The sequence below is a fragment of the Equus caballus genome, chromosome 22 (genome assembly GCF_041296265.1).
Source record: "Equus caballus isolate H_3958 breed thoroughbred chromosome 22, TB-T2T, whole genome shotgun sequence".
In the NCBI taxonomy this organism is placed as follows: domain Eukaryota; kingdom Metazoa; phylum Chordata; class Mammalia; order Perissodactyla; family Equidae; genus Equus; species Equus caballus.
In genome coordinates, this window is record NC_091705.1 from 3,424,252 (window position 1) to 3,449,540 (window position 25,289).

At 47.6% G+C, this 25,289-nt stretch overlaps 1 long non-coding RNA gene across 1 annotated transcript; it reads right to left on the reverse strand.

The window, feature by feature from the left end:
* Positions 1 to 7,184: 7,184 nt before the first annotated feature.
* LOC138919994 (uncharacterized) lies at positions 7,185 to 25,128 on the reverse strand. The gene is made up of 3 exons (XR_011430579.1): positions 25,067 to 25,128; positions 22,676 to 24,038; positions 7,185 to 10,079 (listed from the first exon to the last, which is right to left on the reverse strand). It is a non-coding gene; the product is annotated as an uncharacterized lncRNA (long non-coding RNA).
* Positions 25,129 to 25,289: the final 161 nt, after the last annotated feature.

Consider the following 25,289-nt stretch of genomic DNA (forward strand, 5'->3'; position numbering starts at 1 on the left):
ATAGTAATATTATTAGGTTTCATGGGCCACAGGGTCCCTGTTGTAACCTCTTGACTCTGCCTTTTGCATAACGTATATAAGTACGCCACAGACAGTGGGCGTGGTCTGATCTGGCCCGTAGATTTGCTGACGGTAGTCTAGGTTATGAGCTATATGTTCAGTCTGTTTTAATTCCCTCCATAACATAGCCCCTCTCCATCAGAATTTTCCCCTGAATAGAACCATCTTTAGAATCTGAATATTAACCTCCGGTTTCTGAAGAGAAAGCTCCATCCGGGTCCCACCAGCGTCCTAACATGACCTCAGTTCTGGCCAAATCTAAGCTCATGCTTCTATTTTTTGTGCTTCTTTACATACAGATGGATTTTATCCTCTCAAAATATTATTTCAAAAATAATCATTTTCTGGCTTTCCCTCAGCATACAGAACCATCGTTTTTCTCCTTTTCTTTTTTGGTTGTTTATCTGCAAATGTCACAATTCTTTACCTTTGAGTTTTTTCAAGTCATTCTCTTCTCTGTACAAACAACCAAATCATTCAACTGGCTAAGAAGCAGAGACCAGTGGGCTGTCTCCCCAGCGTTTCTGAGCTCCCTCCCAGGCTGCGAGGTGGCCTGCTGGCCTCTCAGAGTCTGAAAGCACAAGCCCCTGTCTCCAATCCATCTTCCTTCCTCACACTCCTCGCAGGGCAGGAGCTGTCCCTGCCCACCAGAGAGGACAGCATGCCCGCGCACACTGGTCCATGCCTTGTCGTTCTCTCTCCTCTAGTTGAGGCCTGGAGGCCTGACTTTATTTTCAAAGTTTGGACTCTTACAAGACTCGGAACCAAAAGACGAAATTCTACTCAGCTTACACCTGCACAGCAGGACACCACCAACTGTTTTCAGCATTTGGAAGACAGGCAAGTTGTATTTCAAGACATTAAGATGAAGTTTGGGGAATTACAAGGTTTTGGGAATCCACATGTGTGATTTTCAAAACACAAGTTGTGCTGAGTTTTAAATCATATTTATGCAAAACCATGTTTGGGGACAAAACATGACATATTGAAGTGCATCCCCCAATCTATGGATGCTTACAGTGGCCGGGCACAGAAACGCCAACTTCCAGGCAGCTCAGTAAATTGTGAGATGGTTTTCAGAAGAGAAAGACCCATTTCTTCAGCTCGGGGACAATGACTAACATGAACCCTGTCCCAGGGGAGCTCAAATCCTGAAACAAGCTCCCTGGCAAAATGAGAAGCAGAGTTGACAATAAGGGTAAAATGTCACCGTGCCATTCATGCCAGTACGCACGGTGTTTGATTTTCTGCCTCTGTTTTCTCCACCTGCCGTCCCTGGGTCCTTGTACATCTCAGAAATCCATCTGGGCAGCTTCTGAACTCATCTCTGCTCCCGGTCCTGCTGCCCTTCTTCGTTCTTTCTGAGATGAGTTCACCACTCACTAATTAAAAGTCTGCTCCCAGACTCTCTCCTTGGAAGTTTACTGGTTATGAGTTTGAGATTGCACTCCAGGTGGCATTGTCAAGAGAAATCGCTTAGTCTATCTGAGCAGAGCAGGCAAGCCTGCCCCCCTCTGATGCTCTGCATCATGTGACACCCCCACAACCTACATGTGGCTCATCTGGACCCAGATATTCACAGAGGCACCCTGGTGGTTGTCCATTGCTATGCAGTTAATTACTCTCAAAGTCAGCCACTTAAAACAGCCATTTGTTTTGCTCACAGTCTAAGGGTCAGGGATTCGAGTGGGCTCGATAGGGAAGCCCTCACAGGGAATTGGTTAAGTGGTTATTATCAGATATCTGCTAGGGATTCTATGCCCATGCAGACTAGTTTTCCAAGGTGACTTACTTGGCTGGCAGGTGATGTTGACTTTCAGCTGGGAGCTCAGCTGAGGCTGCCAACCAGGGCACCCCCATGGGTCCCTCCACGGGCCAGGCTTTTCACAGCATGGGGGCTGGCTCCACACAGAGATACCACCAGAGGAATGTCCAGAAGTGAGTGCGCCATGAGACCGAGACCAAAGTCGCAATATTTCTTCTTGCCTCGCCTTGGAGGCCACATAGTACCCCTTACTCCACAAGTGATTCAACAAAGGCCACCAGATTCAAAGGGAGGGGACACAGATCCCACCTCTCAGTGGAGGCATGCCTAAGAACTTTTGTCATCTTTAATCTGCCACGGAGCCCGAGGACTGACTTCAAGCTGCTAGGCCATCTGAGTTGACCTTGCAAGGTACTGGAGGAGGCAGCTCAGACAGTGTGGAGGGAGGGGCTCTGCCCCCCGGGAGGAAGTGGCTCGGCGTGATGGAACGCGAAGGCTTGGATCACAAAGATGTGAGCTTGAGACTTAGCTCTTCCACTAACTGACTGTGACCCAGAACAAGTTATTTAACTTCTCTGAGCTCCAGTTTCTTCATCTGTAAAATGGAGATAATGCCCTTCTTGCAGTCTGTTGTGAGGATTAACTGGGAGTAAAGAAAAAAATGTATGGAATAAAGCTTCCTACATACCAGATCCTGGCACATAGTCTTAAGTCCACAAATGTCGTACTGACAAGTCAGGGAGCTGTCACTGAGCAGACCCATGGGGACTGGATGACCACAAGGGGCCTTACCTAATCTACTGTTCCTTGACACTGCCCCTGGTGATTTGCACACTAGAAGGAAGGCATCCCCGTGCACTCTCCTGCTCTCTGAGCTCTCCTCCGTGCCCACCCCCCAACCCGCTCTCCTTCTCTTTTATTCTTTTATTCTCTTGAATGTGCCCACTCCTCTAATTTCAAGATGTTTAGTTTGAGACTCTGCCTGCTTCCCTTGGGAAGCTCCAGTGACCCCTCCCTCAGTCTTTTCTGGTGGCTTCCTAAGCAGCTCCCCAACTTTGGCCAGTGCCAGCAGAGCACTCCTTGCTAGGGGTTTGCTATCTTCATGGGCTTTGGCGTGGGCTCTGGTCCCTTGGCAGTCGAGGAGTCTGGGTGTTCGTCTCAGTTTGTCTCCCACCATTCGGAGCCACAGCTGGCTTTCTCAGCTGCTGCCGAAGAGCAGGCCACCTCACCAACACTGGGGTCCGCGTATCCCTAGCACAGCAGTGATTCCTGCTTCTTTTAAAGAGTGACCATGACGTTCCTGTGTTAAGAATCCAAGTCCCCAGGTTACCTGGGTGTATTCCTGAATCACCCACCATGGGTGCTCCCAGTTTCAGTGAAATATTCTCTTAGCCCCAGCTTGCTCTCCAACTGGAGACACAGGGCTCCATTCAGCCACTTCACCAGGCCTGAAACAAGCTCGCCCCCAGGCTTCCAGTCAGCCTTGTTCCCACACACCAGGCCACATGCATGTCCCCCTGAAGGCTCTCCTTCCCAGTCAAACCACTCTGTAAGGACAGCGAGTCCTCTGAGACCAGAACAGACGTTGAGTTTAGGTGGCCTGGGTCACTCTCCTTTTCTGGACAGTAATATCCTGCACTCCATGGGGACTGGGGCCCAGGAGAGCCCTGGAAACCATGAGACCCTCCTGTCACCGTTTCCAAAACACCATAACTCCTTCTGTCTGTATTCTGCCTCCAGGCACATGCGAGACCCATTTTCCTCTTTAAAAATGGGCTGCACCTTCAGACGTTACTGAGGCATCGCTTCTTTCGTCTCACTTGTTTCTTTTTCCTCATATGGCCCCACGGGCAGAACATCTGTCAACTGTCCTACAGCCTAAATCCTTTCTTTCATCAAGTCAAATCCTTTCAGGATATTAGCCTTGTTTTTTTCTTTTCTTTTCTCTCCTTTCCTTTTCTCTTTTTTCTTTTCTTGTTTAAATTCATCGCTATCCTCCTCATTGAACTGAGCTTCTCAGTGCTCTCCCCCTGACTCCAACCTTCCCTAACCCTCTGCTGGAACATCCCCGCCTCTCACCACGTCATGGGAGCCTGGGACCCGGGCTGGGAGCAGGCCTGAAACAGGAGCATCCTCCCTCTGCTCCTCCTCAGGCCAGTGCCAGGCCTGGGCAACGGAGCTCCAGAGGGCAGCCCCACAGGATCACTCCTGGTCTGAACAGAGTCCCCATCAAAGAGGAAGGCAGCCCACCCATGGCCACCTGCTTTCAGCAACGCCCAGAGGTATATCTAAGTACGTCCATTTCAAAGACGAGGACAGCAAATTTCCAGGAGGCTAAGTGGCTTCTCCAAGGTCAGTGACTGTGAGTGGACACAGGCAGAGCTGCACCTGTGTCTCGCATCCCACTGTCTTGATGCCAGGGCATCCTTGAGAAGGCCGTGTGGCACCAGCCCCAGCTCAGAGAATCCCCAGAACTCCCACAAGATGGTCTCGGCCTCTCTTCCTAACCGTCCTTGTGGTGGGAGGAGCACAGTGAGCCTGTGCTTTTCCAGAGCCGAGGCCAAGCATTTCTCTCCATCTAACATCCACAAGGTGCCGGATCCAGCCCCCAAACCAAGCCCTGAGCGGCTCCTGCAGCCGCTACAACACTCAGGGCTATAGCGTCATAAAGGAGTCTGTGTCCTCTGGTCCTGTGGGAAGTGTGGAACTTCTGCAAAGATCAAGAGGGAAATAAGCCCTGAACGTGTGCTCCTGCGGCTGCTCACTCCTCCTGCCCACTGCCTGTCATGATGCAAAGCACCTGTGAGCACACACGGGATCCCAGGCTGGAGGGAATGGAACACTGGTCTTCCCCAACCTCATTTTACAGTTGAGGAAAGAGCCACCAGGAAGGATGAGTGGTACAGACTGACACCAGAGAAGGACCCAAGCCTCACACCATCTGGGTCTGCAAACAGGGCAGGGTAACCATGCCTCTGAGGTCAAAGGCATACGCCTGGACTGACAGGAAAGCGAGCCTCCGTGGGGCCACCTCACTGGGGAACTTCTGCTCCACAGAGCCTAGGTATAGAGTTGGGGGGCAGGTGCAGCAACCAGCAAAAGGGGGGACCAGCGTCTTCAAATGACCCCAAGGAGCATAGAGCCTCCTCTGTCTGTTTGGTTGTTATTTCAGGGAGCCGATGGCTCGGTGCAGGCCCCAGGGGACCGTCAGCTGTTGGACAGTTGTTGGAGGGTGTCAAAGTCACCGCCTAGCCCTCCTCCTGGCTGCAGCCCAGACCGTGCACAGGGGCCGCTCTGCTGGAGCCCGCCTGCCCTTCCTTCTCTCAAACAATTGTCTTGCTTTTGTTGGGCTGTTTCCCCTCAACACAGCCCTCAAAATAGCAGCAGCGCTGCTCTGAAAGGCCAGTTAGGTTGGCCGGTCTGGAATTTCCTGGAACCGCCCGGCACGGGGCACCCTCTCCAGCTCGCTACCCAGGCGCTGCCTGGCCCCTGGCTCTTCCAGCTCCCCCTCGGCCCACCCTCCGCATCAGGCGGGCGCTTTGGTGCTGAGTGTGTCCAGCAGAGCGGCACCCCTCCCTTCCTGGACTCCCGGGTGGAACGGAATGGACATGTCTTTTGGGGCCCCCTCACAGGCGGGCTGGGTGGTGTGGGGCCGGGGCTGGGCCTGGGCTTGGGCGTCTGCACGACGGAGTCCGAGGTCACAGCTTCAGTACCACCCTCTCCATTTGTGAATTTTTTTCTTATGTTGCACTTTCATACCTGTAGGATATGATTCAGAATTTCTCTTAAACTAAGGCTTTTCCAGTTAAACCGCTGGCATTGGAATAACGAACGGTAGGGAGATAGCTCCAGGCTTCTCCCTGAGAATTCGGAGACCCAAATGGCCTCTCTTTGGCAGCCTCATCTTGCCGGGCTAGGCATCTCATTCTTTCAGGGTTCCAGCTGTTCACACCTGGGGATTTTGGCTCACCTACAACAAAACAACCACCAGAACAAAAAGCAAAGAGGCAGACAGGCAGACGCAAAATAGACAGAAGTTCCAATCTGTGTGCCAGTGAGTCCTTAACCTACACGAAGAAACAGCACGGCAAAGGGGATGTCAGCATGCCATCCATCCACTTCCTTCCTTTAACAGGTGCAGGAAAAGTCCAAGAATTATGGGGGAGTCAGGGCGGGGGGAGGGGCCCTGACATTGTTGACATTAGACTCAGGTAAGATGAATCCAGGCCCGACTTAGAGACATTCTTGCTTCTGCCCCAAGGGGGTTGAATTCTTGTCCCATGGCACCCTCTCCTCTTAATATTCACTCAACAGATAATCTCTGAGTGTGCCATATGGGCCCGGGCCTGGGCTAAACACCCGGGAGACGGCAATGAGCAGGAGACATCTGCCCAGGCTCTGGCTTTTCTGCTTGGCATAGACTTCCTTAGCCAGGCCACCTCTCCAACCAGCCTACGGAATGTCCTGCAGGCCCGGGGCCTGTCTGTACCTTCAAGGTATATTTAGACACACGCTCGTTAGTTGAGTACTGCTTTTATCAGGGATAATGCAAATTCTGGGGATGATTTATTTCAGGATCTTGGGGGCACCTCACTTTGCTGTCAAAAAATGTTTACTTCCCTTGATTAACATAATTTGACAATACAAAAACTTACAGATGAAAGATGGTGCTGTCATTGGCAGAGGCACTCCTCTCTGACTCTTGGGCTCCTGAAAAGAAAGCAGCACACTGGCTGGCTTCTCTCTCTCTCTCATTCTCTCTCCTTTAACAACTGTATTGAGATACAATTTCCATACCATACATTTCACCCACTTGGCGTGTACAGTTCAGTAGGTTTTAGGTCACAGATAGGTCTGACCCTTCGCTGACAGCCTTTGTGGCTACCTTGACTTCTTGTCTCTTTCTCCGCATCCCCGGTAACCTCATGGCCTGCCGCAGCATCCTGCCTCGTGGTTCTGGTGGGAAGTCCACCGCTCCAGGAACCGGGAGACCTGAGTCTGCTACTGACTGCCCAGGTAACACGGACGGATTTTTTTGGCTTCACTTTCTACTGTCAAAAGTGGCTCAAATGAGATCCGATGGCTTGAAGAATGTGAAGATTCTTTGAGGAATGGTAAACCTCCTATAAACATAAGCTTAAGTCACGATTATTACTCAGGATCAACAACCACCAGTGAAAGAAAATAGTGCTCTAGGACAGCACTGTCCAGACCTAGGGCCATAAGACACCATGGACGCTCTCTGCGCATGGCTACTGAGCACGTGAGATGTGGCTGTCCAAACTGTGATGTGCTGTGCATGTGAAATACACACCAGGTTTCAGAGACGTAGTTTTAAAAAAAAAAAGAAGGTAAACTATCTCATTCATAATTGTTTTATATTGATTAAAAGTTGAAATAAGATTTTGTTATAATGGGTTAAATGCAACCTATTATTGAAATTAATTACACCTTTTTTTAATGTGGCATTAGAAAAATTAAAATTATACATGTGTCTGGGTTATATTTCTACTGGGCAGCACTGCCCTAGGGAAATAATTTTAAACTCGAATGTCCTCTGTCATCTTTCTTCTTTCCTGTCTAGGTAAGAAGCAGCATCTTTAAGTGGCAAGTCAGCTGGAAAAGAGAGGGAGGCTAAGATTCCAGCATGAGTCTGGCGCAGGGGGCCCTGGAGGGCCCACAAGCTGTTGGATAGCCCTGTTCATTTTCACAGACACTGCACAAGAGTCCAAAGCTGCCTTTTCTCCAGAAGATGCTGAGATCCTAAAGGCAGGTATTGAGTATGTGCATCCCAAGTGGATGCTTTTTGCCCACAAGCACTTCCCAATTCAGGATGGCTGGACATAGCAAATCTGACCTCAGTCTTCTGGAAGGTTCTTAAGCATCAACTCCCTTCTGTTGGTTCCTCTCTTGTGGGCAGAAACTATGAAGGAAGTAGGGCTGACCTTTGGCAGTGGCTGTCACAGTGGTCACTGACACTGGCTCTGGCCTACATCAGACTCACCCTCAGCAGCTGGTCACTACCGCTCCTGGGAGCTCAGCACAGCCAGTTTCAGTCACGGGAGCAGCCACGATCTGAGGCTTCTTGACTCTCTAGCTTCCCAAGTGCTCAGGGTTTCTCAGGGAAAAGGCACCTTGATTGGGCAGGGGTGGGGAAGTGTGGAGAAGTATCGAGGGCAAGAACTTGCCACTATCTCTTGTTTCTCTTCTAGTCAGGTCTTTCCCTCTCCCTGTTCTCATGAGAAAGGGCCAAGGATAAGACTCTGGGCCCTGAGAAAAGGGCTGTCCAGGAGAGAAACCCATTGGGGACTTCATTCTGGCAGCAGGAGGTTGCTACAGAGCTTCAGGACGAGCAGGGTCTGGGATACATGGGAACGCCGTTGGTAGAAGTTTCAGGAGAGTGGCTAAGTCAAAACTCTATTCTATGAATGGAGCAAACAGTCCTGACAGTTGCTTAGTGTCCATTTCTCACCTTTGACGTCAAGGGGTATGTGGAAGGCACCAATATTTATTGAACTTTTACATAGGATCATCTCATTTAATCCTTACACCAGAACTATGTGGTACAGCTGAATTGCTGGGGCTGTGTTCGCCTGTCCCATCACCACCCCTTGTTATTTTTTTGTATACAGTGGCTGAACGTGGCTGTCAATTGCAGAAATGGTTTGAGGTTGCTCCTAACTAGTCCCACATGGATGGTTTACCACCTTTCCTGACAGCATGAGGGATGCTGGTCAGCTGTTCCCACATCTGGACTCACAGGCCTCCACTCAGCTGCCGGCCATGGGAAGCAGAATGCCAGGGGAATCCAGCTCCCTTACATGATGCGAAGATGCTCAAGGCTCTGGATCCAAGGCTGCGGTCTGACTCTTACGAGCCGTGTGACCTTAGGAAAGTCATGCACCCTCAATAAACTTGAGTTTCCTCATTTGCAAAACAGTTGTTAGGAACCACAGTTGAAATAATAAACCTATGAGCACTTTGGAAACTCAAGTGTGCTATGTAAATGTCAGCTGTTATTAATGCATGGTCAAGTTTTTATGAGCTGCTAAAAGAAAATTGGCTGAACACCCCTCCTTGTTCTTGGCCAACTCAAGGAGCCAGGACAAGTCACCGATTTATGAGAAACCACCCTCATCCTTCAACTGGGCTTGAGTTTTCTAACATTTCAGGCTCCTGTTGTCGAGTGCTTAAATCAACGGATCAAACTGATCCTGGAAAATGAAAAGCTCCTCCGCATCCTCTGAAATCCCCTGTCACAGCCACATGGAGAGTGGTGGGTTCTGGTTCCCCTGATTGTCCATGCGATGATTACGTCCACACCCAAGGGATTTGAGGAAATTAAATGAATCTTTGTTTCTCTGCTATGTGTCATAGCCTAGTCATGTGGGGCAGAGCCCAGGGCCATCCGAATCATGAATCTGGTTGTATCAGTCAAAGCCACCCAGCAACAATGAGGACTAACCGAAACTGTTCCACTCAGAGGAGGGAGGTTGTTGGAGTCCTTTAGCAGAAAGTTGAGGTGGGAAAGTTAGGAAACAGCATTAGGGTCATCAGAGCTGCACAGGAGGTGGGTATAGACTGATGTGTGAGCAGTGAGCTCAGCCCCACCCAGCCGCATGGGAAACAGGCGGACGGACCTCGAAATCCCTGGCATAGCCATCTGGGTCTGACCTGACAGAGGAGCAGAGAGGTGGAGGGAGGAAGGACACAAGAGCAGCCAGCCACCTCGACTGGAGCTCAAGTCACAGCCAGCACCGTCCCGGCTCTGGTGCCTGGGTTGGTCCAGCTCCTGACCTCAATCACCAGGTTTCTCCTGAGATTTCTGGGAGGCTGGGATTTCTTGCTCTTCCAGGGCTTCCTGGTTCTCTTTGCACCCACAACTGAACTGGGATTTGTTTTGTTTTGTTTTTGCATTTTTTGGTAACTTCAAGAAACCTTGGAAAATTTTTCTGTGGAATTTTTCAAACTGACAATAGGAATGCAATTTATATTTTTTCCTAGAGAATTTTCTAGAGACCAAGACCTATGCTAAGGCTTTCATGGTGAGTGAGTGAGCTGTAGTAGCTGCAGGTTCTGGCTCTTCCTCTGGCTGAAGATGGTACCTGAGAATCCGGCTCATCCCCATGCACCATATCAAGGTAAAAACCCAGGCAGAGAGCAACCAGGCCCTGCCCCGGGCCACCTCTCTCCTCTGGAATCCTCACTTCTCTAGCATCACCTTGATTATATCTGTGGCATTTTCAAGTTGTTTCTGTTGAGAGAAAAATGTAGGAAGAAATGAGAATCAAATATTCAGCGGCTGGAGAGTAGATTTTAGCGGTCATTGGAGCTAGTCACAGATATTCTTGACTTTCTTTGGGGCACATGTTAGGGTAGAAGTTGAGTGCCTTCTTTGGCATCAGACAAGGCCGTGTGACTTGCTTTGGCCAATGGAATTCAAGCAGAACATCACAGGTCACTTCCAGTCAGCATCTTTAAAGGCTGCTGCGTGACTCACTAGACCCCTTTCCCTGCCTCGGTGTGATGGAAGCACCTGTTGAGATGCAGCCTGTGTCATCCAGGAGACGAAACCTCTGTAATCCTAGGTCCTTCGGTGCCTATGATGAACAGAAACCCCTGCCTCACACCCACCCATGGTGGACACACAGTGTAAGAAAGAAATGTCTTTGATATTTGAATCCTATAGATCTTGAGGTTGTCCTCACAGCATAGCCCAGTTTGTTTTCACCAGAATAACAGCAAAATGCCAAAGGTACCTATGGGGGTGCTTCTTGCAATGCCCAATCTTCCCTCACTGAGGAATGAGAGAGGAAGGACATCATCCACATCAGGTACGCAATTGCCTCCAATTTCTTCTCTTCGAGGCTGTGCTGATAGTTTTCTGTGGTCTAGAAGGATGTGAACTGAATATTCACCTCCCCAGTTCTGGGCCCTTTTTACTCATTATCTGTGACTTTTACATATCTTAGTTGCTCAAATAACAGGGTCTTCAACAGGTGATTTCTAAGCAGGTTTGCTTTCCTCCTATAAGCTCAGAAACCACTTCTATACCCACCTCCTGACACTGATATATCCCCCATTTTCCACCACTTTGGCTTGTATAATCTAGCTTCATTTGTTCAAAAGCTTTGCTTCCTCTGGCCAGTAGCCTCTGAGTTCTGCCTCACATTGACCTCATGCTTTGTTGGGTAGTTAATGCTGATTGACTTTCAATGAGAAAAGTAGCCTCCAGTTTGATGTCTGGCTGCATATGTATTCTCTAGGAGCTTTTGGAGAATGCTGTTAAGCAACCCCAGTTATGCTCTCCCCCTGCTCTGTAGTGGCTCACTACCTCCCAACACCTTTTTCCCTATATCTCTCAATGTGGCAGAGAGGAGAGAGATCTAGGATAACTCGGACTAGCTTGAAGACTTTATTCCACTCAGCAAGACTGCAGGATGCAAGATCAATATACAAAATTCAATTGCATTTCTATGAATTTGCAATGAGTAATACAAAAATAAAATTAAGAAAATCATTTACACTAGAATCAAAAAGAATAAAATATCTAGGAATAAATTTCACAAAAGATATGTAAAACTTACACACTGAAAATTACAAAACATTGTTAAAAGAAATTAAAGACGACCTAAAAAAATGGAAAAACATCCCATATTCGTAGATTCAAAGATTCAATATTGTTCAAAACGCAAAAGTCCCCAAATTGATCTATGGAGTCACAGCAATCCCAATTGATTTCTTTGTAGAAATTAACAAGCTGATCCTAAAGCCCATATGAAAATGCAAGGGATTCAGAATAGCCAAAACAACCTTGAAAAAGAATACAGTCAAATAGCTCACACTTTCTGTTTCAAAACTTATGACAAAGCTACAGCAATCAAGGCAGTGCGGTACTGGCATAAAGATAGACATATAGATCAAGGGAAAGAACTGAAAATCCAGAAATAAACCTTCACATTTGCAGACAACTGATTTTTGACAAGGATGCCATACCATTCAATGGGAAAAGGACAACCTTTTCAATAAATGGCACTGGGACAACTGGAAATTGACATGCAAAAGAATGAAGATGGACCCTTACCTCACACCATATTCAACAATTAACTCAAAATAGATCAAAGAGCCAAATATAAGAGCTAAAACTCTTAGAAGAAAGCATAGGAGTACATCTTCGTGACCTTGAATTAGGCAATGGTTTCTTAGATATGACACCAAAAGCACAAATAACAAAAGAAAAATATGTATAATTTGGACTTCATCAAACTGAAACTTTGTACTTCAAAAGATACCATCAAGAAAGTGGAAAGGCAACCACGAAATAGGGGAAAAATATTTTCTAATCATATATCTGACAAGGGGTTTATATCTAAAGAACTCTTACAATTCAATAATAAAGACAAATACACCAATTAAAAAATGGGCAAAGGGTTTGAATAGACATTTCTCCAGAGAAGATATACAAATAACCAATATGCACATGAAAGATACTCAACATCATTAGCCATCAGGGAAGTGCAAATCCAAACTACAACAAGATATCTCTTCATACCCGCTAGGATGGCCACAGACAGAAACGTATACTAGTGAGGATGTGGAGACATTGGGACTTTCAGACACTGCTGGTGGAAATGAAAAATGGAGCAGCCACTGTGGACAACAGTATGGCATTTCCTCAAAAGTTTAAACATAGAATTACAATATGACCCAGAAACTCTAATTCTAGATATATACCTAAGAGAAATGAAAATTTATGTCCACGCAAAAATATGTACACCAATGTTCATAGCAGCATTATCATAATAACAAAAAAGTGGAAACAATCCAAAAGTTCATCAACTGATAAAAGAATAAATATGATATGACACATCCATACCATGGAACATTATTTAAAACAATGCAGTACTAATCCTTGATACAACATGGGTGAACCTTGAAAACACTATGTTAAGTGAAAGAATCCATTCACAAAAGACTACATATTGTAAGATTCTGTTCACATGAAATGTACAGAATAGGCAAATAGAGACAGTAAAGTAGATTAGTGGTTTCCTAGGGCTGGTGTCAATGGGGAAAGTAGGAGGGTGACTGATAAAGGCATGGGGTTTCTTTTTGGGGTGATGAAAAAGTTTTGCATTTGGTTTTAATCACTTTATTTTTATTTTAAACACTTTAAATGGGAAAATTGTATTCTATGTGAACTATATCTCAATAAAGCTTTTTTAGAAAAATAAGAAAGGATTTAATTTCACCATATACGACAACCTTGAACAAGTCACTTGCACTTCCTGGGGCTATTAACAAACTGTAAAGGAGGATTTAGAATGCCAATTCTACAAGGAGTCTTAATTCACCCCTTGCCCCTGCATGCCTTCTTAAAATGAGAATCCTCATTCTTTTTAAAGAGGGAATTTGGATGTTTTAATTAATCATGCTTCTCCTGTCAATAAACTAGAGGTTGAGAGACGAATGTTGTTAGAACAGCTCCTACACTGTTGATGAGAGAGGATGAAATAATAGGAGAAAATGTCCCCCAGGAAGTTCTTAGCTTTTGCAATTAATAAAAATTAACAGGTTATTTGGGGATTCCATAAAGTTGTACCAAAACCACCATTCCCAGTCTCAATGATCACTCTTGGCTTAGTCCTTAACTGCAAAGCCATTCTGATGCTAATCCCACTCAAATCCCATTACTGACTGATGCGCCCATCCCTAATCTGCCAAGCAAGTCAGCTGTATCAGCTCAGAGCTTCCCCTTCTCTGGAAAATCGTTATTGGCTGAAGGAAGAACCTTTCCCAGGAGATTACAGCCCACCCACCGCCAAGGACCTTAGTTAATGACTGGCTCAGGGTACAAAAGGCCAGCCCCCTCACCTCTAGGTGAGCCTGTGTACAGTTTGTGTCCCAGAGCTCCCCATGGGAACAGGCTGAAGCCAGACTCCAGCTCAGACTTTCTTAGCTCTCTCACTGTCCTTCTGAGAGCCCTCCTTGACTCATCACTTGAACGTGTGTCCCCATCTGACAAAAGCTTATGGAACTGGGGGAAACGGGGCACATTTTTCATCTGACCCGACAGTTGGTGTGAATTTCCCTGCCCTCCAGCTGCCTGGGAGCTGCTGCCTCTGGACTCTGCAGTGACTCCTGTAAACTGCTCAGATTTCACGTTCGCTCACCTTGAGATCAAAGGGAACCGCTAGCATCAATAACCCGAAGAAGATTACCTAGTAAGCTCAGTCAATGAAGACATGGAGTAAGTGCCAGTGCTTCACCTGCACCAGGTACCCAGGAAATACCAGGCTCCGCCACGATGCCTTATTGGGCATCCTATTTAAACCTGAGGGTATGCCTGAGCTTCTGCAGCTGGCTATACGTCAGTCCACAGGCGTGCACCTGTGTGTGTGCCCACACAGGTGCACCCAGGGGCACTACTCAACTTTCCTGCCCATCCAGTGCCACTTTGCCCCTCTGCCCTGTGCTAGGTAGGAGGATCAAGAGGGAACTCACCACAGTTCCTAAAACTCTCTTGCCCAAGGGAACGCAGAGGCACATGGCTCTGCTGAGAGCTTCTATGTGCCCTGCTGCAACTCCCCTAAGCGGGCCATGAAGGGTGAGAGCTCAGGCAGGCCGTCAGCCCAGGCTGCTGTCCCCAGACAGCCTCGGCCCCCCTGTCACGGTTGTGGAGGCTAAGCCTTCCCTAACTGGACCTTGTGGGCATATTCTGCAGGATACCCCTCCACCTGGATCTCTGCGCACGGGCTCGCTTTCTGATAAAGAAACATGGGCAGGGTCCTGGGGCTTAATTTATTTGCCTTTGTGTGACCAAAAGCTCTTGCAACTCTTGCTAGTGTGTGACGAAGGAGAAAGGACTTTCAAGAAATATGGAGGCAAGAAGGGACAGTATTTATTTCCCTGTGATTTTTCACTTCTTCAGTGTCAAAACAGGTGCAAGGCCCCAAATCTACGTATATCTGTGTCTACATGTGGAGATCGAGTTAGAAAAAATTTTGTCTATCAACCTATCATCTGTCTATCATCTATGAGGATATTTTAGTGGTTAGGAGAATACAGATGGAGTCAGACAGTTGCTGGTTCAAATCCAAACTCACCACTTATGGGCGGTGGAGCCAGTTCCTTGCTAGTTGTGGGCGAATTTCTGTCCCTTCGTGCCCTCAGTTACCTCATGTGTACAACCGGCCCCTTCGCGGGGCTGATGGGAGGATTAAAGGACACATGTGTATTGGTTTCTTTCCACAGTGCTGGGTGCTGCAGAGTGGTGGCCGTCACAGCATTTCCACTGTCCCTGCACGCAGACACACACATTCTATGGGATACGCAGGTTACTCTATGTGATGTGTGGTTATTTCGAGGCTGTCAGATGCCCCTCAGGTGCCTTTGCCATTCTCATGAGCCTCTGCTTCTGGTGGTCTCACTCCCAACAGCCAGCGCCTGTGGCTGCCTATGGGAGGACAGCTCTGGGGGTGGCCTGCATGGCCCTCAGAGTCCCTGTGGGGTTGAGCCTGTGCTCCCCTCCCGGGACTGTGCTGGACACCGCACCCTGGCTCGCTCTGCTTCCCTCTCGGGTCCCCCTCGCTCATGTCCTGCTGGACATGAGCTCTTCCCAACCAAATGCTTCCCCACAAACCTGGGGCTCTGCTTCTTGGCCGAGACAGCTGGCACACTCAGGCAGGAGGTAGCGCCCAGGAGCACACGGGGAAGCGGACTCCCTTTCTCAAAACGGCCGCCGGCCCTCGGACCTGAGCCTCTGGTCAGGGCTATTTCTAGGGGTTCCCCAAAATAGCAGTATTCTGGAGGTGCTTTCCTCCCTCAAGACGCACAGCTTTTCCAGGGAGAATTAGGCTGACACTCAAGATAAATCACGTTTCCTCTTAGTTTGGAAATAAAAGATATCTAGGAATAAAAACAATTTCAAGCAATATTATTCTTATGTGTTCAGATTCAGATCTGAAATATCATTATTTTAGAAAACTAATAAGGATCCTTTTGCAGGCAATTCTGAATAGAATATTCCAGAATAAGCTTTTGAAACCCAGATGATTCCTCTTCCATAGGATTCATCCAGGGTGGAGGAGCTTACACTGCGAATTAGCCCCTTTGGCTCCTATTCAACTCCCTCCGGCTCAGCATGTGACCTGAGGTGAGGTGGAGAGCCTGTGCACAGAGACAGGGTAGCTGTGCTGGGGCTGCGGGCTCCAACCCTAATGTCATGAGTGGTGGGTGGCAGGCAGCAGCACTTCTGCAGGAACTGCTGGGAGGCTTCTTTGCACCTCCAGTTGCTCTGTGAGTGGCTACGTAGCCTCCATACCTAAATAAGCAGCCTCCCAGAGGTCTGTGAGCATCCCAGTACCCTTTACTAAAGCCTCTCTCACTCAAACTCACTAGACGGTGCAATGTCGTCTGCAACTTAGAATCTGACTCATCAACGAGAGTCTGGACAAAGAAATGCATAGACACTTACTGAGCAACTGCATCTTCATTGACCTAGAATAGGTTCATGGGGCTACTGTTTCTGAGCACTTGATCTGTGCTTTACAGGCATCTTCTTATTTGATCCTCACAACCTTCCAGTGTAGACGAGCAAGCTACACCTGAGAGAATCACAGCTCCTTGCCCACCGCTGACAGATGTCAAGTGGTGGAGCAGAAATTGAAGGTAAGTCTCTCAGATCTCACAGTCCATGCCATGTCCCCTGTCCCACCCTGCCTCGTCTTGGGCATTATGTCAGATGTGTACATATGCAAGATCAAATATATAACAGCGATGCAAAGGAAACATTATTTCGTACCCATTTTAGAGATGTGAAAACAGGGCCTTGGAATGGCTAAGTGACTTGCCTAGGGCTAAATAAATTTCTGAGGCCTCCTAAACCGAGGCAGACCTCAAAGCTGGGTCTTCTGACTCTAGTTCCAGGGCTGGTATTTCTCCCTACATCACTCTGCTTGCAGGTTTGCGAAGCAGGGAGCTGACGTGGGCTTACACAGTGCGAACATGATCTGTGTCCAGATTCCGGACAGGACCTGGAGCAAGAAAATAACCCAAGGCCCTCCTTCCAAGGGTACGTGTGAAAGAGAGCAACTTGCTGTGTTCGTGAAGAAACAGCCATTCTCATGCCCATTCACTTCCACGTATTTCTCCAGTATATACGAGCAGACCATTTTCCTCAGCACTGTAGGCATCTTCTACCATTGACCCTGAGCGAGAGTCTAAATTCCTTAAGGTTTAGGGTGAGGTTGCTTGTTCCCTGCGAATGATCTTTGAATTCCAGCTTAGGTGGGAAGCATTTCAGGGTCACCGTTGGCACAGCTCCCCTTGCCTTCCAGAATTCAGCAGTGTGGCAGACACTTTTTCTCATTCCGTATGTCCTTTCCTTTGTTTTAAAATATTTTCCTTTGATGTGAAGGATCCACTCGGCGTTGGGACTCAGCTGATCTCCTGAGCCAAGACACGAGGGAGAAAGCCCGTCCCTCAGAGGGCAGGTTTCGACAGGCCCAGGAGAGCATGGAGAGGTGCTCCCAGGCCTGACCTCCACCTCTGAGTTAAGGACAGCATCCAGGGCTGGCGAACTTTTCTGCGATAATTCCAGTGGGTCTTGCCCATATTAGGGCAGAACTCTTTTTTTGAGCCCTATTCAGAATATTCATATTGGAACTAGTGGTGCCATGCATCCTATGACATCAACAAAACTGTCTGAGACCCTTCGGTACCCAGACCTCTCTTCATCGATGTTTCCCAAGCGCTCTGGATGGCTGGGAGAGTCCGGCCTCAGACACGTGTCACGGCTCTGAGCGCCTCCCAGGATGTGTTTCCTGCTTCCTCTCAGCCCACTCCCAGTGCTTCCTGAGATCAATGTTGAATTCCTCCTCTTCCCTTAGACACCTGGCTCTTTCTTGCCTTGGGCTTCACACATGTTGTATCCTCTCCTGTAACTCAGCCCTTTCCTTCTGGGCACAGGTCACTCCTCCCCCTACATCTGGGTGAGGTGGGAGTCTTCCTGGAGACTCTCATTCACTGTTCTACTCTTCCTAGTCGTATCATTCATGTTTGGTGGCCCACCCATAGCTCTTCAGGCCTTCCCAGTGCAGTTCACAATGGCCTGATCGCTACCGATCTGAAGCCAGAGCAGCCAGAGCCACCGCGTCCCAAACTGGAGGTGCTAGAGAATGAATGACCGCCCATCCACGCTCACCCACAGCAGCTCTCCACCGATGGCTGACAGGCTTGGTGGACAAATACCCCAACTCCCTTGCATCTAAGGTGGGATTCTTCTGAAGATGCGTGGTCTACAGGGGCGCCCAGAGATTCCCAGCAGGATTGTTCTCCGGCTGTCCACAGTGGCGACTGACTTGATAACACACTCTGTGCTGGCCACCTTCCCTTCCTTTCCTTGTATCACTCTCTTAGTCACTTACCAAGGTTTCCTGGGATCATCTTCCAAATAAACTTACTGTACCCAAATCCTTGTCTCAAGGTCTGCTTCTGGGGCAACTCTAAGACACCCTCCTAATACTTACTATAGTCGCCTACCTAAATTGAGTGCATCCGCCGCCTCATTCTGAAGTCAGGGTGAATGAGGTGCTCTTGTTCACAATGGTGTCACAATGCTTGACATACTGCTCATGATTAGTGCCAATAAATATTATCTGATTGAAGAAGACACAGTATAGCCTGTGGAAGAGCTTAACCATCTGGCAGGGAAGACAGACATGGGCAGATAGGTGACAACTCAGAGAAATAAGGGGAGCAATGAAAACACACCCAAAGGCAACACAGAACGGGGAGTGATTCATTGTATGTAAGGTGCCGATGGAAAGACCTCCGGGTGTTAAATGACTGACTGGACCAGGTGGGAAAACAGGGAAGAAGTTCAAACAGAAACCGGAGCAGAGGTCAGGTATGGTGGACACAAGGGTGTGCTGCCCAATATCCCCTCAGGAAAGGACGTGCTGCCAGGCTGCAGGAAGTGTGGTGGTCAGGCCGACCACAGCTGTCTGCTCCTTCGTGGTCTGCCTCAGGGGCAGAGAGCCATCTCGCCAAGGTTAAGCCATTCCTGGAGTGGTTTGCACTGGTAACTAAGTGAGACAGGGGTATCAAGGCCTGGCTGTTTTGACCTGATCCTGGACACTATGACAAGGAATAGTGGCTCCCGCGCTCACTGTGGGGCTGGCCATGGCTTTGCCAGTCCTGCACTCCATGCAGGTTCTTCCTCTGCCTGATCCTGCTTCCTCCTTCTTCCCCTCACAGGTGTTGATTCTTAATTAGTGTTCTCAGATTAGCAAATAAAAACACAGAGTGCTCAATTAAACGTGAATTTCAGATAAGCAGTGAATCACTTTCTGATATAAGCATATTCCAGATGTTGCATGGGAGACAATTACATTTAAAAAGTTATTCTTTGTTTATCTGAAATTCAGTTTAACTGGATATCCTATATTTTCTGACAGTCTTATCCCTGATAAGTATCTTTCACTCCAAATTCCATCTCAGTCACTCCTGTGGAGAACCCAGCTTGCAACACTAAGCAGTGAGAGAGCATGACGTGGTGTGGGAGCTGAGGGCAGCTCCTGCTGCTGGGACCTGAAGATTAGGGGGTTGGAGGAAGGGGCTGTCAGGAGGTAGGGCTGAAGGGGATGGGTCCTAAAGGCCTTCATCCTAGGAAACATGAATTTTATCCTCAAGGACAAAGATGGAAACCAACAGAAGATTCTAAGCAGGAAAGAAGATGGCTGGGTTTACCTTGTAGAAAGAGGCCTCTGCGAATGTGTGAGGACCACCTGGAGGCTGCTACCACAGGGCAGCCAGCCCAACAAGAGTTTCTGGTGATAATCTAAGTTAATAACGGAAAGGGACCAATCTAAGGAGGGATGTGATAACGACAAGGAGAAAGGGACTTCCAAGATGTTTAAGAGTTGAGACAGAAAGTTGTTTCATGGCTGATTGGCATGAAGAGAAGATTGGCTAACTCCCAGTCTTCTTGTTTGGGACACTATGGAATTGGGATGCACTCCGTTTAGTTGAGGAACACCAGTGTCTACACCAGGGACTCTACTCACTCGGAAACCTGGGCTAAGCTTACACACCAGGCTTCGTGGGAGGTGCAATTCCAGGGCAGCAGCGTGAGAGAGAGTGAAGGCAGGCAGAGAAGGGGAGAGGTTGAGGTGGTGCATTGCGGAGCGGATCAGGAACGCCTGGTTGCTCAGTCACAAACAGCAACTTCTGGTCTAACTAGGTGGAGCTGCCTGATCCCAGGACGGCCTCTGAGGGAGGGAAGGGGAGGGATTTATTTTGTGGATCCTGTCTACATCCTTTCTCTTACAGGTCAACTTCTACTCCATGGAGCATTGACTCCCCTACTCCTCTGAGTTGTGTTACCTGATTCTTCCAGGTGCCTCTGGGAAGCCAACTTTTGTATCCTGTGGTGCAGTCTGGGTCCTGAGCCTGTGAGCGTCCAGAGATGGTGGTAGGAGCAGAGCCTCAGAGTCTGAGTGGTCTGAGTTTGGGCGACAGTGGAGTTGCAGTTTTTCCTTGGGGGGTGCAATGGAGGCCGTGTAAAGCCCAGTCCAGGGCAGGCTGAGAGAATCGTCAGCTTAGGAGGTAACAAGACAGCAGATGTGGTGGTGGGTGTCTCCACTGAGCAAGTGGTTGAGGACTAGGGAGGAGGGGGCAGGTGAGGCCCTCCAGTTCCAAAACTCACCCAATGCAAACAGTTTGATAACTGGGACAATTAGCTCTGCTCTGAGTGACCTGGGAGATCCCGGGGGCTGTCCCACAGCCCTGGAGTGTGGGTTCCCAAGCTGCATGGGATTTGTGCTCCTGTAGGTCATTGGCATTTGGAGGGGTTAAGAACGCAGGTGTGGGGTGATGGCCCATGGTGTGGCGAAGAAGAGAGAAATAATACAACGAGAAGAGCAGAGTCCCCAGAGCCGGAAGCACTGACATTCCAGGTGAGCGAGGTTAGTGAACAGAAGGGAGAAGGACGCTGTGTGAGGACCCCACCGCTTCACCCCCAAAGAGAGGACACAAGGCTGTGGAATTCAGATCTGGAGGAGCAGCTGGTCCACAGGCGGAGGCTTCAGAAAGGTCAAGGAGGCAGATAAGACAGAGAAATTCCCACAGGGCCTAGCACTTAGAAGATGCTCAGTGACCTTTATCAGCATAATCAATTCAAAGAACAAATTTGGTATCTTTAAACTAAAGGTTTCCGTCAATAATTAAAAACATGAAATATGGGTTGCAACTGAAGCCACAGCTACTGACGTTCAAGGAATCACGGCCTCTGCCCCCATTCCAGACGTTTTGCTAGTTTAATAAGGACACTGCCGAGATCTTGAGACAGAAAAATCTCTCAGCCTTGCAGTAAAGAAAACAATGCGGTTATAGACTTTAGACATAGCGTCTCTGACATTGTTAGGGGGTTTAAAGAAAGCCCTCATTTTTCAGAAATGAAACCAAGAAAAACAGAGGAGGACACACTCCTGGGCTCCTTGAAAAGCCCTGAGCAACACTATCTCAGACCCACCTCCTCTTCAGAGCCGCCTCCACAAACACGGTCGTCTGTTTCTGAAGCTTTATTTTTATCAGCCTCAGAGGCAGCCAAAAAATGAAGCCTTGCTAGGATTGAGACAAAATTCTTTACCCTTTCACACATTCATGCAAGTATTTCCAAACATAGAGCAGTGTTTTCCACATGCTTTTAGAGGTGGAGGAGTCTGGAGGAAAGAGAAACAAGTGCAGTTGGAGATAAACTCAGGGAGATAGAGAATGGCCCCCAGTCTTGGGAAGGGGGTGCTCTAGGCAGTGCCATGGGCTGCATAACAGTTCCTGGTGGGGTTTTGGAGTCTAGTGTCTGATTGTCATTTCTCGATATCATGTCTTAAATGTGCATCCTGCTTGGGAACCCAGGCTGATGTCTGATTCTTTGTATTTTAGTCTCTGAATATCTGACTTAAGATCTTTATGGGAACAATGACTCACAGATCACAATATATGGTCAGGTTAAATCTTTCACTTCAGCTAATTTCTGTGTTTATGCAGCAAAGGTTCAGATAGACCCAAACTCTGCTCACACTGGACTCAGGAATTGCTGTGCATCTCTAGCGCGCTGGGGCACCATCGAGGCGTTCATGAGAAGTCCCAGGAAGCCTCCAGGAAAATGAATGTGCTTCAGGGTCATCCTAACTGTTCATCTCTCTTTCTTCTCCAGCCTGTCCCCTGTGACTTATTTCTGAGGCCCTGGGTGAGAGAGGCTGTATCAAAACTGAGTGTGACATGGAGAGACTGAGGCCTCAGCAGCACAGCCACCAGTGACAAGAACAAAGAACCTGTGATATGGGTAAGGCCCCAGACCCTGGCTCTTGGCCTTGCTTTGAAAGACACCAAGACTAGCAGGACTGAATAGCATCATCAGACACGACAGGCATAGTTGCACTTGGAGTGTCAACAGCATAAGCAATGCTGCTGCCGCTCATGGGGAGTTTTTGCAGACTTTACATGGCAGCTGCTTCAGATGAGGACCCGGCAGGGAAAATGGCACACTCAAAATGGCTATGGAAGAGAGCCTAACACATGTACTGCTGGCAAATGTTTGAACAGAAGGTAGAAAAAGCAAGTTTCTAAATCCTGACCACAACACCAGAGGTCTAATAACAGTGGAGATCCATCACTCTCCTAGTCCTGAAGAAGCCAAGGGACAGACCCTGCTGAGTGTATATATTGCACTCTGTGTTCGTTACCTAGTTCAGGGTAACAAAGTACTCTAATACTTAGCATCTTAAAGTAACAAACATTCATTATCTCACACAATTTCTGAGAGTCAGAAATCTGAGAGTAGATTACCTGGGTCATTCTGGCTCGAGGTCTCTCAAGAGGATCCAGAAAAGATGCTGGTTGGGGCTGTAGCAACTGAAGGCTTTACTGGGGCTAGAGGATCTGATTCCAAGATGGTGCACTCACATGGCTGTTGGCTGGAAGCCTTAGTTCTTCATTGTCTGTTGGACAGAGAGCTCATTTCTGTGCAAAGTGAGCGTCCCCAGAGGGCTGCTTAAGTGTCTTCACGATGTGGCAGCTGGCTTCCTCCAGCATGAGTGACCCAAGAGACAAAGCAGAGCAAGGTGGAGAGCACAACGTCTTTTATGACCTAACCTTGGAAGTAACAGCTCCGCTTATATTATTTGTTAGAAATGAGTCACCAAGTCTAGGCCACACTCAAGAGGAGTGGAAATAAGGCCCACCTCTTGAAGGGAGGAGTACTGAACAATCTGTGGACATATTTTAAAATCATCACATACGCCAAATTCTTTGACAACTATGCGGCTAGATTTGAAATGCTGACCAACACAGACTTTAAAAACACCAAGATGGAGTCCACAGTCAGAGCAGGACCCGAATCTTCCCTTTTATTGGGATTATTGAAAAGTCCCAGCTGAGTGTAGCCGGCCTTCATTTTGTTAACAATTGAATCTCAGGTAGGTTTCCCTGGGAATCTTTGCACTGCGTGGTTTCCAGAAGGTTCCAGTTGATGCAGATGGCAGTCCGTTCTGCTTCCGAAGGAGCAACTGAAGCTCAGCTATGGAACTAGTCCTTCCTTCACAGAGAAGCACGCTGCTTTCCTTGTCATGCAAGTGTTTATCTCATGATCTGATTTGGAAAGCCTGTCCCCGTATCCAGACTGGTTGAGAAGCAGGGAGGAGGGTCAGTTCCCGAGTAACAAGCCAGCCATTGAGACCCCGAGGAAAACAATGATCATTATCCTAAGTTTCTCAGCAGACCATGTTGGGATGTGCATTGGTTTCTTGTTCCATTTCTCACCTCTCTCGTCGGTGCGCACTTCCTCCCCCTCCTCCATTAGTCCAATTTCTAACCAGGAATCCATTCTAGAGCCCATTCCTATACTCAGTTACTGTCAATTAGCTTCTGATTTTGTCTCCAACTGCTAATGAGCTTGTCTTCCCTTCCCTGAGGCATCTACATTGAGAAAGAAGAATCTAGCCTAAGGGGCATCCACATTGTAGGAAAAGCCTGGTAGTTACCCAGGAGAAAAGTAATGAATAAAGAGTAGTTACTTTTCCAACATGGTGTGGGAGGTCAATGGGAATGAGAAAAGTGCCTTTGGCAATATTTCTGCTGCTTTTATCCACATCTGCTGTCTGTTCTTCGCCTATACATCTTGTCTGAATGCTTGCAGGCTTAGCGGCCTGGGCTGATTGAGAATAAACCAAAGTGAATCAGGAGGAAAGTAAACAAATCAAATCCTCATCTGAAATGACATTACTTAGTATTTTATTCTTCACCTTATATGATGCATCTGAAATTAACTAATTGGATTATACCAAGATATCAAGATAAACCCACCTGGCACGATTAAACCATAAAAGTAAAAACTTTAAATTCAATCAAGTATCTCCAGGTTGCATTCTTGGGACAGAGGAGGCGACTGGCTGAACATTGGTTTTTGACAAAATTTTATCTTCTTCTTCTTGGTACCAGCAACCTGTGACCCTCTCCACAGACACATGCACACACACGCGCACACACACACACACACACACGGAGGCCTCAGAGTCCTTCCATTCCCACCCTTCTTCAGCCTCCTCTCAGGAAGAAATCCAGTGAATTACTTTACACTACAATTTGGATGACTGATAACGCTACATGTATGACTTCTCCCCAGAGTGTTTTCATCATAAAAAGGAATCAAAATCACAGGAAAAAGGTTCTAATTAGGAAATGAAGTCAGCAAGATGGGGTAAGAGTTGCAGAAGGGTCACCAGGAACCTTGACCTTGAGTGGGATTCCCACACAAATTGGTGAGATTTATTAATGAAGAGATTAAGTGGATGTAAGGGTCTATTCTGGCCCATTAGATACAGGTTGAACTGTTAAATTCTTGGAAGAAAGCGCATCCAACTGGAATCAGAGAATCTGAACGTGAGTCCCACCCCATCCCTTCCTATGGCGTTGACCAGGTGCAAATCATGTTCTCATCCTTGATTTCCTCATTGGTAAAGTAAAAATAATATAAGGACTCAGCTTGAAAATCAAAGGGCATGAGGCCAATGTGGTATATTACCATTATTATTACTCCTAAACTCCTCAAAGTTCAGAGCATTTCAGAAAAAAATAAAACATAGAAATAATCCTTAACTTCATCACCCAAAAGCTGCCAAAGTTTTCCCAAATTCATCCTATCTGAAAAAAAAAAGAAAACTGTTAATATGTGTCAGGTACCTTTTAGGAGTGCAGGCTTGTGCTCCTTCACATTCAGAAAGGCTGATGCCTAGACAGTGGGGGAAGGTCGGGGAACATTTCCCTTTTTTCTAACTCCCACTATTATTCAGTGAGATAAAACAATACGCCCATTAGCTAATCCTTGCCTGATAAGAGGCATTGCACAATTTATGGAAGGAACAAAAAACAATAACAAACAAATCCAAGGTAACCGAGGATGATT